The sequence below is a fragment of the Sapajus apella genome, unplaced genomic scaffold, assembly GCF_009761245.1.
Source record: "Sapajus apella isolate SASKATOON/1434 unplaced genomic scaffold, GSC_monkey_1.0 scaffold74, whole genome shotgun sequence".
Lineage (NCBI taxonomy): Eukaryota > Metazoa > Chordata > Mammalia > Primates > Cebidae > Sapajus > Sapajus apella.
In genome coordinates, this window is record NW_022437014.1 from 2,170,516 (window position 1) to 2,185,946 (window position 15,431).

Sequence of the window (15,431 nt, forward strand, 5' to 3'; positions counted from 1 at the left end):
CTTTTGATTATTTTAGCATCTAAACCTACATTCTTACTCCATTTCTTTTATCTTGAGAAGGAGAAAAATTACTATTTATATTCACACATCAGTTCTCTTAGCTGTCTAGCTATATTTCAGAGGTCCAAGGTTATACATTGGGGCTACAGATTGAAGGCTATATATTGAAGATAGCTATTTTCAAACTGTCCTCTTCACTTGCCTCTCCCACCTCTCAACTTCAGCAAAAACCCACACCATCACCCACCTTTAGTTTGAGGTTTGCTGACCCAGCACGTCAGAGTCTAACCCACTCCTCAATCCCATGTTCTGTGTGCCTCTGCAAACACTCAAACAGATGCATCTGAAAAACCATTACGAGGTAAACTTACAGGATCCTTCACTGCTCTCCTGTTTTTAACTTGTTAAAAAAACTCACTCACTATTTCATTGAGTGACCTTGAACTCTTCATGCCAGTATTCTATATGCAATGGAAGAATATAGTTTATGATGTTGCTTTATGAGTTAAATAAGAATGTATATGACAATGCTTTTAAAAATATAAAAAGTCACAAAGTTTTATTGTCAATTGTTAATATACCACCTGCCTCATTAGTGTCCTGTCCCCTCACCACAACTGTAGCAAACACCAGTATGCTGTTTGCCACTGGTTTTGCATAACCTGACCGAAATCTATTAAGTCTAATGCGCTTCTCTTTCCCCTACTCCATTCTCTTCTACATACCCTTAAACAAATGTGCCTGGAAAAAAAATTGGAAGGCAAATTTATAGGATTCTCTACTTCTGCTACATACAACTTCCCAGTTTAAAAAAAATTAATGCTAACCTATCTTGAAAAGTTTGTTTTTGTAAATTCAATAAAATATTTTCAGTATTATGATTTTAAGTGAAATGGAGTTTTCTTCTGTCACCCAGACTGGAGTGCAGCAGCATGATCTTGGCTCACTGCAACCTCCGCCTCCCAGGTTCAATTGATTTTCCTGCCTCAGCCTCCTGAGTAGCTGGGATTACAGGCACCCGTCACCACACCCAGCTAATTTTTGTACTTTTAGTAGAGACAGGGTTTCACCATGTTGGCCAGACTGGTTTCGAACTCCTGACCTCAGGTGATCCACCCTCCTCAGCCTTCCAAAGTGCTGGGATTACAGGCATGAACCACTGTGCCTGGCATGAGCTCATCTTAATGTTGATGAAATAAAACAAAAATTAATTGGAAAATCAGTTCTGAAAGAAACATACCTCATTTAATATTATTTCTCATACCTAGAAATAGGAAGGGAAAGTTGGGATGAGAATAAAAGCTAAAATTTATCCAACACTTATTATGAGCAAAACACTCTGTTAATTATTGCCAGATACAAAGTTAAAAGTATGACTCAGCCAGGTATGGTGACTCATGCCTGTAATCCTAGCACTTTGGGAGGCTGAGGCAGGCAGATCGCCTGAGGTTAGGAGTTGGAGACCAGCCTGGCCAAAATGGTAAAACCAAGTCTCTACTAAAAATACAAAAAAAAATAGCTGGGTGTGGTGTTGCGTGCCTATAGTCTCAGCTACTCGGGAGGGTGAGGCAGGAGAATCTCTTGAACCCAGGATGCAGAGGCTGCAGTGAGCTGAGATTGCCCCACTGCACTCTAGGCTGGGTGACAGAGTGGGACTCTGTCTCAAAAAAAAAAAAAAAAAATAAGTATGACTCATTCAAATATAAAGGGAGCACAAGTCAAAGGTATTTTAACTTGTTAATGAGGGAATCAGCAGGCAGTTGAAATAGGAAAAACTGAAGTATTTATAGAGGCTGAAAAACAAAGAAGAATGTTTGAATAAGATTCATAATTTAGATACAAAATTGGTTCATGCCCTAGAGGGCAATAATAGCGTAACTTTGGAGTGATATTTCCAGCTAAGATATTTTTATCCCTCTGCATTGCTCTTTGATGAGAATTATTTGCATTGCTGTTTCCTATGAGTTAACTTTTAGAGTTGTAAAATATCCTCGTGAGTAGTAAACAAGTCAAACAAAAGTACTCACCTGGAGAATCAGATAATCACCCACTCAGGTTTACACACAACCCCACTGACACTGAAAACACTTGCTAATTTCTAAGTCTTGAATAATTGTTAACACTACTTTACACATATTGTTTGGCAGAATTTAATATTCATTATTTTATGAGATCTATACAATTCTGAAAAGTAGTTATTAATGCCTGTAATCTCAGCACTTTGGGAAGTGGGCGAATCACCTGAGGTCAGGAGTTCAAGACCAATTTGATCAACATGCTGAAACCCTGTATCTACTAAAAACACAAAAAGTAGCTGGGTGTGGTGGTGCACACCTATAATCCTAGCTACCCAGGAGGCTGAGGCAGGAGAATCAGTTGAACCTGGGAGGTGGAGTTTACAGTGAGCTGACGTTGTGCCACTGCACTCCAGCCTGGGCAACAGAGCAAGACTCTCTCTCTCTCAAAAAAAAAAAAAAAAAAAAAAAAGGTTATTCATCCCATGTACACAGGTAAAGAAACTGAAAATCAAGAAGATCAAAAAATGTGTCCAAATCCAACATAACAAATGATTACCCGGATCTGTTTACTTAGGAAGTCCTTGTTCCACTTGCTACAAAGTACATATTGACGAAAAGAAAAATGTTTTAAATTTTTTATTAAGATACAGCATTCATATGGTAAAATGCAATATTCCTTAATAAGCTCCTGTTTATATATACATCTATCCTATTAGTTCTGTCCCTCTACAGAACCCTGACTAATACAGACCTCATCTATACAAAAAATATAAAAAATTAGCCAGCTTGGTGGTGTCCACCTTTAGTGCCTGATACTCAGGAGGCTAAGGTGAGCAGATTAGTTGAGCCTGGGAGATCGAGGCTGCAGTGAGCTATGATCATGCCACCACTGCACTCCAGCCAGGGCAACAGGGAAACAGAGTGAGACCCTGTCTCAAAAAAAATCAAGACACTCAGCAACAAATGATCCACTAGTACGTACAACACCATGGATGAATCTCCAGTACAGTATGCTGAGTCAAAGAACTCAAACCCAAAAGGCTACATATTGTAATGATTCCATGTATTTGACATTCTGGAAAAAGCAAAACTATACGGATTGTGAACCCCAAATATCTGAGACAGGTCTTAGTCGACTTAGGAAATAAATTTTGCCTAAGTTAAGGACACACCTGTGACACAGCCTCAGCAGGCCCTGACGACATGTGCTCAAAGTGGTCAGGGCACAGCTTGGATGTATGCATTTTAGGAAGACATGAGACATCAATCAACATAGGTAAGATGCACATTGGTTCCGTCTGGAGAGGCGGGACAACTTGAAGCAGGGAGGGGGCTTCCAGATCATAGGTTAGTAAGAGACAAATGGTTGCATTGAGTTTCTGATTAGCCTTTCCAAAATGAGCAGAAGGATGACTTTGAGTTCTGTCTGTCCTTTTTCCTCAAGGAAATTCCTTGAGAGGGAGTTATGTAGGCTTTTGATCTTAGTAGCTATCTTGTTTGGGAATAGAATGGAAGCTATGTTTGCCCTACACAGTTTCCAGCTTGACTTTTCCCATTGGCTTAGTGATTTTTGGGTCCCAAGATTTAGTTTCCTTTCACAAGATGGTTGTCAGCCGCCAGGGGTTGGAGGAGTTAACTGCAAAGAAGTATGAGAGAATTTTAGGGGTGATGCAGCCGTTCTATATCTTGATCGTGGTGGTGGTGACATGATTGTGTTTGTCAAACTCACATAACTACTTTAAAAAAGGTAAATTTTGCTATATGCAACTTATACTTTAATTTTTTTAATGGAAAAAGAGCAAGATGTACCACAACATTTGTAATTTTTTAAACAAGCTTTATTGTTTATCATTCAATATAAATATGGAGTCCTGGAATATATGCAGAACCATGTCTAACTTCATGTTATTACAATTCTAGGGGTAGATCTCCCAACAGTCTTGCAACTTCAGCTAGTTGTAGGATGCTCCTGGGGAATTGGTCTTTGACGAACTGTCTTGCAATAAGCATTAGAAATGTGTTGTAGTTTTGTACTGGTTACTTGCATCTGGTAACCAGGGTGCTGGGAAGGATTCCAGAAGATATAAAATACCTGTAAGAATGGGCAGAGGTGAGTTTCTCACGTCTGGTGAAATTATGGCTCCACCTGGGCTGCTCCATCAATAGCTAGATGTCGTCGTGGGAGCTGGGAATATGGAAGCCTATGCCTTGGTCTGGGAGCATGACACGTTTGTCTTCTCCTTTACTGTCAGAATTTTATTTATCCCTTATTTTATCATTAAGACGCTTTATGTTCCTGTACAGTGTCTATTGCATCTTTCCACCAATCATGTCCCCTGTGACATCTATAAAATATTCAGCACAAAATCTACCTTCACCAGAGAATCCAAAGTAGCTCCTTGAGCCTGTTTGTCTTCCTCCCTCTATTGGGCACATTCTTATTCTCAACTCTGGATGTCCCCACAGTTGCCCAGTTCCCAGTTCATTGAGGGATTTCTGCCCTCTGTAAACACCTCACTTCTGTTCTCCCTCTCCCACTGATACCCCTAATCTCAAACTCTCTGTATCTTAAATGTTGCTTCTCAGCCTTGTGCCTAGATTGTCACTCATTCTGGTGCCTCAGGATATTTTCTGAGGTAGAGCCTAAGGTGGTTTTGGACTCAGTGAGTGGATAAAGAGAGAAACAATCTACTTTCATCAATCTGACCATAGGTCAAGCGAGCAGGAGAGTAGCCTGACCTTTCAGGGCCCTGTGCCTTTTAGCACATCTGCTATGTTTATATGCCAGAGTATATCCTTCCTTTCTTTTGTATCAGTTAGTAATGTTAGATAAATGAATCCCTGAAGCTTCTCCCACCTTACAATATTCTGAGCCCCAAAGCTAGGTTCAGTCTCTCATGTACAATGCTAAAACAATGTATTACCTCTCACCACAGCAAATCTAGATTAATTGAAGCCTTCATGTATCTGGTAATTTTTTTCCCAAGAGCAGAAGTAACAATCACACCATGAGGAGTGACCACAAATGCGTAATATAAAACCCAAGATCAATAAAATACTGTGATTGGTCAGTTTAGCCAGTAAGAAGATGGGTAGTTCTACAAAGGTCCATAACTGGCAGGCAAAGAAAGCCCCAAACTTAGAAAATGGAGGAAAATGCAAGAGAATATAAGAGGAAAAGCAAGGACAGCAGCACAGGAGACCCCCACATTTTAAGTGGTGGTTCCCAAATGTGACTCCATGAATCAGCTGCAACAGGCCCCTCTCCAGACTGACTTGAGTCAGAATCAATGGCAGGGGGCCCAGGAATCTAGACTTTAAAATCCTCCTCAGGTGATTCTGATATTTGACCAGGTTTGAGAATGCTGTGTTTAGAGGCTCCACCGAAAAGAAAGAAAAAAAAAAAAAGAGCCTGGCACTGTTCTATATGAATTCATATAATCCTCGAAGGTAGATACAATTTTTCCCTCCATTTTACAGACAAGAACCCGGGAGCACAGAAAAGTCACACAGCTAGTTAAGCTTTGGAGCCTGGATTTGAACCCAGGTAATCTGGCTTTGAAGTCCACAATAATATTTCAACAGAACCATTAAAAGAAAAGAAAACATTCAGGCACATGAAGAGAAAAGAGTAGGAAGTGATGAGAAGCAGATGAGAAAAATCACTTTGTAGGAAATAGGAAATTATTGTGAAACAGACATGACATGACTTCCAGCATATAGAGGTAGGTATAGATACAAGGAAATGCTTTTCTTTGGGGCTGTACAATGACAACTGTGATTTTAATGACAGTTCAAGCCAATGCATACGCCATCAAGAAAGAAGAATAAAGTGTTTCCAATAGACTCTGCATGAAAAATATATTATTAAAAATATATTTAAGAAAGATGTTTAACATAAGTTGACTGTTTACAGCTACCCAGAAAATCCCATCAAGGAAAACAGGCTGCTCTCTGAACATTCTGTCTAATGAATGTTTTAATTCACTGTATATTATTTTCCTGTTGTCAAGAGGGCCTCCTGTTTAGCTCTCCTAGATGGGTACCATGATGTCATGGTTTATTTACCCTCTCCTGACCTAAACCATAATGAAATTGAGATCCTTGAAAAATCCTCCTATTCAGAGCCGGAACACTAAAAGCTTATTCAGATAGGAGACTATTGTCCTGATAATATCTAGTCTAGACATAGGGATTCATGCAAGAAGGTACAATTAGAATCTTTTTGTCTGGCGTTGATGTCTTGAAATAAATTTTCTAAAAATTCAATTTTAATACATGTTATTTTGTAGAGAGAACAAGGAAGCATCTTTTCCAGGTCTTCACCATAATAGTTCATTGTGTTTCTTCCTTCTGCATCCTCTAGAGCTGTCCAAGTCGTGCACACCAATAATGGAACCTGTGATTGGCAGGCAGGATTTGTTTTGCAGCAGCCACAGGGCTCCTCACGCACAAACAGAAGTACTGAGAAGCTGGGACACTCACTGTCCCAGTGCCACAGTAGCTTTTCCTGAGGTCCCACCCCAATGGTCACAGACCTATTCAGGGTCCAGAATTTATTTAACAAGATGGTTGGTTGGCCACAAATGGCCTGTGTGTGACCCTTTTTCAGAGAACAGTTATTTGCTGGAATTGTGGTTTTTTTTTTTTTTTTTTTTGAGACAGAGTCTTGCTCTGTTGCCGGGGTTGGAGTGCAGTGGCACCATCTCAGCTAACTACAACCTCCGCCTGCAGGATTCAAGTGATTCTCATGCCTCAGCCTTCCCAGTTGCTGGGATTATAGGCACACGCCATCACACCCAGCTAATTTTTATTTTAGTAGAGACAGGGTTTCGCCATGTTGTGCAGGCTGGTCTCGAACTCCTGACCCCAAGTGATCTGCCCACCTCAGCTTCCAGAAGTGCTGGGATTACAGGCTCACGCCTGTAATCCACCGCACTTGGCCTATTTGCCAGAACTGAAGAAAAATGTTGTTCTCCCTCTGGAGAACTCTGCTGTTAATCTTGTTGCCACTAAGCTAGCAGGCTGCGATGTTGCAGCTAAAGACTGCAGAAGAGACTAACAACCCAATTAAGTTATAATTAGCTGAACTATTTCAGGTGTTTTAAATCAATGCACTCCTTACCGTAAATCATAGGAAAGGTCTTAAGGGGAGAGGAAAGAGATGATGCTTCTATATTAATGCAAATAAACATTTGTTGAAGGGCTGGATGAAGACACAACTGCCTATGTGGTTGTCTTACTCTTGGGATTAACGCTGACCTCCTCTTTCTTGCTCTTCTCTCCCTGTTACCTCCTCATAAGACTACCCAGACACCTGACTGCCAACTGCTGTAGAAACCCCTCAAATAGAACAATGAGAACACATGGACACAGGGAGAGGAACATCACACAATGGGGCCTGTTAGGGGGTGGGGGGCAAGGGAAGGAAGAGAATTAGGACAAATGCTTCATGCATGCAGAGCTTAAAACCTAGATGACAGGCTGATAGGTGCAGCAAACCACCATGGCATGTGAAACCTGCATGTTCTGCTCATGTATCCAAGAACTTTAAAAAAAAAAAAAAAGAAAAAAAAAAACCTCTCAGATATTTTGAGTGTGTCTACTCTGCTCTCAGCCTCCACCCTACTTCCTTTCAATGCCTATCCCACTCTGTCATGGGCAGTCTTCCCAACGTGCACACTTGGTCACATCAGTCCTCTTGACTAACATTTTTAATGGCTCCTCATTTTTCCATTTTGATTGAATTGCCATGGAAGGTACTTCCTCAGTTTACCCTAGCCCACCTCTTCAGTCCACCCCATTTATCCTAGCCCACCTCTTCAGTCCACCCCATTTATCCTAGCCCACCTCTTCAGTCCACCCCACTCACATGCCCTGGCCTTTCAGTCCCACTATACCAAGCTATTCATGGCTCACAGAATAAGCCATAAACTTATGCCTCCAAGCAGCCAATTGCCTCAGCCTGCAAGGCCCCCTTTCTCTTCCCCAGCCCTTGGCCACCACCTTGGTTCCAACCTTGCTCTAAAGACTCTCCTAGTGACTCAGGTAAAGGAAATATATCTCCTTTCTGTGCATCTCCTGGCTGTGTGTCCTCTTAGTTCTCTCTGCTCCTCCCTACTTTGTTCACATGGCTGTCCCACATACTCAACAATCTTGATTGAAGACATTGAACTTGTGGAGGCAGAAACAAGGAGCAGTTTAATCTTGCAAATGGCTGCCACCAGCTGTACGTTCCTGTCATTGGCTCTCCTTTCCCTCCAGGGACCCAGTCCCCTTAACAACATTTGAGTCGTTGTCATAACTCTTAAGTCATTTGTGTTGTTAAAATAATCTGGTCCGGTTTTCTGTCTCATATGATGTGGCTCAAACCTCTTTCTCTCCCCAGGGTAAGCTAGACTAGGCTGGGTAGGGGGCAGATCCTCTGAGACTGTTCCCTTCTTATTCATGACGTCATAATAGAGAGGAAGAGGAGGAGGAGTTTCCATAAGTCATTGTTTTCTTCTTTGGCTTCAGTGATGCTAAGGTTGCTGTGTGTGTGTGTGTGTGTGTTGGGGGGTGGGGGAGAGGAGTGTTGTACGAAGAGTTAGTATGATCAGATGAAAGCGCCAAGATCTCCACTGAAGAAGACTCAGTTCCACGAAGGTCCCCTGAACATTAGTGGTTCTTTCCCAGGAGAACCTAACATAGCTTCCGGCTGACTCCCAGCTGGAGGCACCACACCTGGCCCTTTGTATCTGATCCTCTTTACCTCCTGCTACAACTTTTTTTTTTTTTTTTTTTTGAGATAGCGTCTCACCTTATCACCCAGGCTGGAATACAGTGGTATGACCTTCACTCACTGCAACCTCCACCTCCCAGGTTCAAGTGATTCTTTTGCCTCAGCCTCCTTAGTAGCTGTGATTACAGGCACACGCCACCACACCTGACTAATTTTTTGTATCTTTAATAGAGACGGGATTTCACCATATTGGCTAGGCTAGTCTCAAACTCCTGACCTCGTGATCCACCCGTCCTGGCCTTCCAAAGTGCTGGTATTACAGGCATGAGCCACCGCGCCCAGCCCTCCTGCCACAATTTTTATTGAAACAACTTGGTGCTCTTGCTTTGATTTAAAATAGATAAAAGACACCGATTTATTGTGAATTTTTTTTCTCTTGGCTCTCTTAAAAATCTTTTTCTCTGTGGGCTAAATTAGTGTATTATATGGGCCAAATCACTTTTTCAAATTGTGTAATTTTCAATCATAAATAAAGACCGGGTGCAGTGTCTCACACCAGCACTTTGGGAGACCAAGGCAGGTGGATTGCTTGAGCCCAGGAGTTTGAGACCAATCTGGGCAACATGGCGAAGGCCCACATCTACAAAAATTAGTCAGGCATGGTGGCACACATCTGTGTGGTCCCAGCTACTCAGGAGGCTGAGGGGGGAGGATTGACTGAGCCCAGGAGGTCAAGGCTGCGGTGAGCTGAGATTGTGCCACTGCACTCCAACCTGGGTGACAGTAAGACCTGTCTTAATAAATAAATAAATAAATATCCATGGATCTTTAAATTGTAATTAGATCTCAGAGACAATCTGACCCAGCATTTCTTGAAGTATGTTCTAAAGACCTACGAGAGATTCTGTGAAGGCAGTGCTCAGTGGTCAAATATGTTTGGGAAACACCACATTCTTATTCTGTAGAACTCCCTCTTGAAGAGTCATCCCAGATACCAACGTATCAAAAGCCCAGAGAAGTCCTGTCCTAAATAAAGCTGGTCAACATTCTTGAACCTATGGTTTTGCAAAATGATGTGAGTTCTGAATTCCCCATCCTCACTTTCATCCTGTGTGCCACCTACTGATCCAGTGTGGGATATGCTGGCCTGAGTGACAGGGCGGTGGTACATGCCGGAAAAAATATTGGGAAATGGCAGTTACAGGGCTGGATCCGCTCTCTTTGTGCTCTGCAGTCCCCTGGGCACAAAGCTTTGTCTCTTGGCGCCACTGCTCCAGCACCTATAAAACATGGGACATTCTAGTTCATTGCAGCTTCCACCTTTGACAAGATAGGCATTACAAAATGACCTCGTGATTCAGCTGCCAAAAATTAGCAGTAAAGCACCAGTAACTCTGTGTGAACCCTACTTGATTCAGTTTTTAAAATGTATAAACCATTTGTCGAAAGAAAGATGTATTTTGGAAAAGGAAAAATAGATTAATTTTAAACCAGTTGACTCAGATATAATCATGAAATAAGGAGATGAGTTATCAATCATTTTAGTTTTTGTATATATTTGGAGTAATATAGAATACATTTTACGTACAATTTTTTTCACACATGAGTGCTCTTCATACATATTACTAAAGACAGATAATACCCAGGCTATGAAAACCGTAGAAACCTGGATTAATCAATTTTTGCTCTGTGGTTTTATCAGGGTGTTACAAATCAATTTTTAAGATGGGAAAACAGCTGCATTTGCTGTTAATTCTCTGAAGTTGTTGGATAGAAGTAAAAATTCAACTTCAACCCCATATTAAATTTGAGCATTTAAAATCTTAATTCTAAAATTTAGAACTATAAAAAGAACATTCTAAAACATGTCTGTGAGACCTGTTTTTTGGTTTGTTTTCAGCTTAACTTAATTCTGCCACCCCAGTTGAATATTTCAGGTTTCCTTGGTGGAAAGCAGTTGAGTGCTGAAGGGTTCTAGCCACCTGAGAGTGGCATCTGCCTTCCCGTCACCATGCCAACATCCCTGGTTACAAAAAAGGGATTTCCCCTTTTTCCACTCTTCCCTCCCTTGTGGGACAGATGCAGGCACTCCTGCTCCAGGAAGGGCACCATTCCTAATTACAATTGCTTCCTTCCCTCTACTTTTGTGTGAGAGAACAGAGCTTGAGATGCAATCCTTTGTGTTTTCAAACATGATCTTTTTGGTTTGGTTTTGTTTTCTCGCTATTCTTACTGACGTCTTTGTGCGGTGCAGCGGCTGGGATCCCACCGCATTTACATGGCAACCAGGAAATCAGTCATTCGGAGTTGCCATGGTAACCAGAGGGGGAGGGGAGGGGAAGTCCACTTTATCACGGTAGGCTGTGTCCCTTCCTGGAAGCCTACAGAATTTTTAGACAGAGGTCATTATGAAATCAACAACCACAACAAACGCCCTTTGGCATCAAGAGAGGCCTGTGAACTGGCACCCCCAGGCAGGCTGCAGCCTGGGAGGGTGGGAATGAGCAGGCAGCCAGCCCCACCATGAGGCACAGGGCGCTGCCTTCTCCCCTCAGCCCAGAGGAGAGGTGACCGGTGCCACTTGGTCTCTGCAGCATCTGTAGAGGGAAGTCTGTAAGCGGGAGTGCCAACCCCAATTGGCAAATTCTGTGACACTTCAGGTCTGCAGAGGAAAAGCAGGTAACCGACGTTGTGTAAGAAGAGAGCCTCTCGGTTTGGGTTGGGGCACAGCTCTACTTTTATGGTAAGAGGAGCCCTGACTGCGGAAGTGGGCCGAGGGGTGCTGTCCCAAGAAAAGCGGAAGTTTCTGTTGAGTCTTGTTTCCTGTCACATCTGCTCCTGGAGCTGAAGGTAGTCACATTTCAAATTTAAAAAAGAAGGTCATGTGAGATTAGCCAGTGAGATTATCTTTTACAGGCAGGATAATGAGAAGCTTCAGTGGTTTAGAATCTTCCTCCTATAGGCGGGTTAAGTTTTATCACAGGCAAGAGGGGCCCTGGACCCTCAGCAGGCCTTAGCTCCTGGACTTATTTAGTCTGACTTTGGGAGAGTCAAATTACCAAGAGTTGATTGCACTTCCAACTAAAATTGAGAATTTGCTACTCGATTTTAAACAGTCTACCAATAGTGATATTCTGATAGGCCAGGACGTAGGGATGCTACTCTATGAATACAGGTCCTTTTTTTTTTTTTTTTTTTTTTTGTAATATGAGAAATAACTTCTCATCTTCCTTTTTAACAGCAGAAGGTTACGCTTTTCCTCTTTTGAAGTTGAGATTAACAAATTCTTGATTTCCTCCCCTCCTCCCTCCACACGGCCCCCTTCACTCTCTGGATTCCATCCTAATAAATAGCCCCACCAGTCACCATTCACTTCGGTGACTTCCTCACTCTTACTCTCCTTCCCTCAAATCCAAGTCAGCAGTAAATTCTTACAGCCCTCGTTTCAAAATGGAACCTGAATCCAATCTCTCCCCATGGCCTTTACTATCCGTCATGCTAAGCCAAGCCAACATCATCTCTCTAAATTCCAAAACACTCTCCTTGTTCTAGTTTCCATTTTGGCTACCTTCATTCTGGTCTCACAGTCCAAATCCGATCATGTCTTGCCCCTGTTCAGACCATTTCCCACCCCATGACTCCACATCACACTCAGAATACAACCGTGACCCACAACACTCTATTAAATATGGCCTCTGACTACTGCCCCATCTTTTACCCTGTGTGTGCATTCTCCTCTATCTGTGCTGACCCTTCCTTGTTGGTTCTGAACACATCCAGCTTTCTCCAGTCTGAGGGGAGAGTATTGTGCACTTGTTGAAATACTCTTCCCCAGAGGTTAGGAAGCATCCTCTCACTTTCTTCAGGTCTCTGTCCAAATGTTCTCTCCTGCAGGAGGATATTTGTATCTGCCTGGGTATTGTAGGAAATAGAAGGCACACCGTTTTTAGGAGAATGAAGGGACTATTTCCAGAGGTACGTGCGGGGATAAGGAAACCAACAGCAAGATCTGATGCCACACCTAGGCTTGAAGGGGTTAGTGCTGCAGAAATGCAGAGACTTGCAGTCCTGGACACCTGTGGGGCTGCCCAGATGACGCTGTGGTTCTTGAGGAAGGAAACCAGGACTGGAAAAGGATGCTGAGGAATAGACACACTGACCTCACTTTCTACCCACTGGTCGAACAAAAACGGAAATCAGAGGCCTAGGGAGTTGGAGTAATGAACTACTAGGGTACTACACAGGTTATCTACTGTTGCATCACAAATGATCCCCAAAACAGAGTTTTCATACAATACACACTTTTTTCTCTTATAGTTTCTGTGGGTCAGGAACACGGGAGCAGCTTATCTTGGTATTTCTGGCCCTCAGTCTCACATGAGGTTACAGTCAGTTGTTTGAAGGTTTGTCTAGGGTGGAGGATCCATTTCCAAGGTGGCTCACTTACACGGCTGGCTAGTTGGTGCTGGTTGTTGACCAGAGACCTGAGATCCTCCTGACGTGGGCCTCTCCACAGGGCAGCTTGAGTGACCTCACAACATGACACCTGGTTTCTCCCAGAGCAAATGATCAAGGAGGCCAAGGTGGAAGCTACAGGGCCTGTTATGACCTAGTCTTGAAATCACACATTGTCACCTCAGCTACACTCTGTTAGTCACACAGATGAGTTCTGAGTCAGTGTGGGAAGAGACTATACCAGAGAATGACAGTAGAAGCCAAGAATCATAGAGGGCCATCTTGGAGAGCAAAGCAAAGAGAAATGGAAAATGAACTGGAAAGGGTGACAGAGGAGATGGCCATCAGAAAATAACCAGCACCCTTCTGTGATCATCCAGTTTAAAATATTATATGCATTCCTGCTGTTCTGTTCCCCTTCACTGCTTTATTTTTCTTCTCAAAACTTAATGCTACCTGACATATTTATCTGCTAGTTATTTTATTATTGGATTCCCCAAAATCCATGAGATCAGAAACATTGTTTTGTTTCCTTCTGGCACGTAGTAAACTTCCAATAAATATTTGTATATTCAAATGTATACATTATATCAAATTTTAGATAAAAAGTAAATTTTTTTTTTTTTTGAGACAGAGTTTCACTCTCTTGCCCATGGTAGAGTGCAGTGGCATGAGCATCGTAGCTCACTGCAGCCTCTACCCTCTGGGCTCAGGTGATCCTCCCACCTCAGCCTTCCAAGTAGCTGGGATTACAGGTGGGCGCCACCATGCCTGGCTAATAAAAAGTAAATGCTTTTAAATGGCCAATTCCAGTAATATCCCCATCCTTTTTAAACTAAAAAGTTATTTCCCCCAACCCAACTTCATCCCCCAAAAGACTAATACTAATGGTGGAATTAGAATTTTGCTTCTGGGAGTTTTGGAAGCAGCATAGTTGCCTCTTGGTCTTTCCTCTTTCTTCAGCATCTGTTGTTTTCATTTGGTTGTTTTTTGGAGATTTTATTTTTGTTTTATTTTGTGCTCCCCCCCCTTAATGTTACAAGGAAGTTTTCATATTTCTCCCCTTTAAAGTAAGTTTCCTCTTATGTGGCTATTAAAATTGCCTGCTTATGTGGCTCCCATTTGAGTTCTCTCTGCGGCAATCTTATTTAAAAAAAAGCTTTCATTAAAACAACAAACCCCTCCCTCCTTATCTTCTCCCTTATTCTCTTTCTTCTGTTTATTCCTGAAATCTACCAAGTGTACCAGTGAAAAGTTCTTGTCTTCTGTGACACATATGAGGCTAAAAAATTGCTGACCTATGGTTACTGATGGTCAGAGGAAAAGAACAGATTACAGCCAGAAAAACCTTTCTTCTGGGCACTTGGGAAAATGTAGATTTCATTGTATTAGGCCATTCTTGCATTGTTATAAAGAAGTATCTGAGACTGGATAATTTGTAAAGAAAACAGGTGTAGTTGGCTCACCATTCTGCAGGCTGAACAGGAAGCATGGTACTGACATCTGCTCAGCTTCTAGGGAGGCCTCAGGAAGCTTACAATCATGAGGGAAGGTGAAGAGGGTGCAGGCACATTACATGGCAAAAGCAGGAGCAAGAGAGAGAGAGTGGGAGGAGTGTGCCACCCACTTTTAAATGATCACATCTCCCATAAACTCAGAGTGAGAGCTCACTTACCACCAAGGGGATGGCCTAAGACATTCATGAGGGATCCACCCCCATGATCCAAACACCTCCCACCAGGCTCCACCTCCAACACTAGGAATTACAGTTCAACATGAGGTTTGGATGGGGACAAATGTCCAAAGTACATCACCTTCATATGCAATGTAAACCCACTGTGGAACTTATGTACACGATGTTATCCCAATCAATTGATTATAAGAAGAAGAAGGCAGCCTTAGGAACATTTGTACCCAACTCTGGAGTGGGTGGAAGGATGATTTTTGTCCTCCATCAACCCTAGAAACTGATGATAACTTCGCACCTTTTCAGATACCAAGTGGGAGAAACCAGCCTCTTAGGTTATAAAGCAGGTTCCCTTGGAGTGAAGGAGATAATCTGGTTGTCAATAGACATAAGTTGGCACCCCACATGCATACTCATCATTCTACACAAAATCTACACAAACATCTTCATTATAAACCCTCCGGTCAATAAGATGCCCTTGGTTTCACCATCAGCTTTTGACCAAATGGTACTGGAGCAGTTTTGACTCTTACACTAAGAGTACATACTT